This window comes from Nannospalax galili, unplaced genomic scaffold, assembly GCF_000622305.1.
Source record: "Nannospalax galili isolate Female #2095 unplaced genomic scaffold, S.galili_v1.0 scaffold777, whole genome shotgun sequence".
Taxonomy (NCBI): Eukaryota; Metazoa; Chordata; class Mammalia; order Rodentia; family Spalacidae; genus Nannospalax; species Nannospalax galili.
In genome coordinates, this window is record NW_008341810.1 from 3,650,854 (window position 1) to 3,652,187 (window position 1,334).

Genomic DNA, 1,334 nt, shown 5'->3' on the forward strand with positions numbered 1-1,334 from the left:
GAGCTTGAACCAGTTTGCAGCCCCACCAGCAGTGGATGAATGTCCCCCTTTCCCAACATCCTCTCCAACATTTGGTAGTATTTGTTCTCTTGATCTTAGCCAGTCTGACTGGGGTGAGATGAAATCTTAAAGTGGTTTTAATTTGCATTTCCCCAATTATTAGTGATGTTGAACATCTTTTAAGATGTTTCATAGCCATCTTTACTTCTCCTTTTGAGAACTCTCTGTTCAACTCCTTAGCCCATCTTTTAATTGGGTTGCTTCTTGCTTGATTCTGTTTTTTGAGTTCGTTATATATTCTGGATATTAAACCTCTGTCCGATGTGTCACTGGTAAAGATTTTCTCCCATTCTGTGGGTTTTCTGTTCGCTTCCCTGGTTGCCTCCTTTGATGTACAGAATCTTTTTAGTTTAATGAGGTCCCATTTGTTAATTCTTGCCCCTGTTTCCTAAGCAATTGATGTCCGGTTTAGAAAATCCTTTCCTACACCTATTTCTTTAAGGTTTTTGATAATGTTTTCTTCTAACAGTTTCAGAGTTTCAGGCTTTACATTGAGGTCTTTGAACCATTTGGAATTGGCTTTTGTTCAGGGTGAAAGACAGGGGTTTAGTTTCATTCTTCTGCAGGTGGAGATCCAGTTTTGCCAGTACCACTTGCTGAACATGCTGTCTTTCCTCCAGTGATTGTTCTTGGCCCCTTTGTCAAATATCAGGTGCCTGAAATTGTATTTAGTCATATTTGGATCTTCAATTTTGTTCCATTGATCTATGGGTCTATGGGTCTATTTTTGTGCCAGTACCATGTTGTTTTTATGACTGTAGCTCTGTAATACAGCTTAAAACCTGGTATAGTAATCCCCCTGGCATTGCTCTTAGTGGTCCGGGTTGTTTTGGCTATCTGAGGTCTTTTGTGCTTCCATATAAATCTTAGGATTTTTTTTTCCAATTCTGTGAAAAATGTCATGGGGATTTTGATTGGCAATGCATTGAATCTATAAATGGTTTTTGGTAGGGTGGTCATTTTCACAATATTAATTCCTCCAATCCATGTGCATGGGAGGTCCTTCCATCTTTTTGATGTGTGTCTGTATGTGGTTTGCAAGCATCTTGTTGAGAATCTTTGCATCTATTTTCATTAAGGATATGGGTCTATAGTTTTCTTTTTTGGTTGTATCTTTACCTGGCTTTGGTATTAGAGTGATGCTGGCTTCATAGAAGGAATTTAGAAGTTCTCCCTCCATTTCTATCTTTTTGAATAAATTAAGTAGTATTGGATGTAGATCTTCTTTAAATGTCTGATAGAATTCTGCTGTAAATCCATCTGGTCCTGGGCTT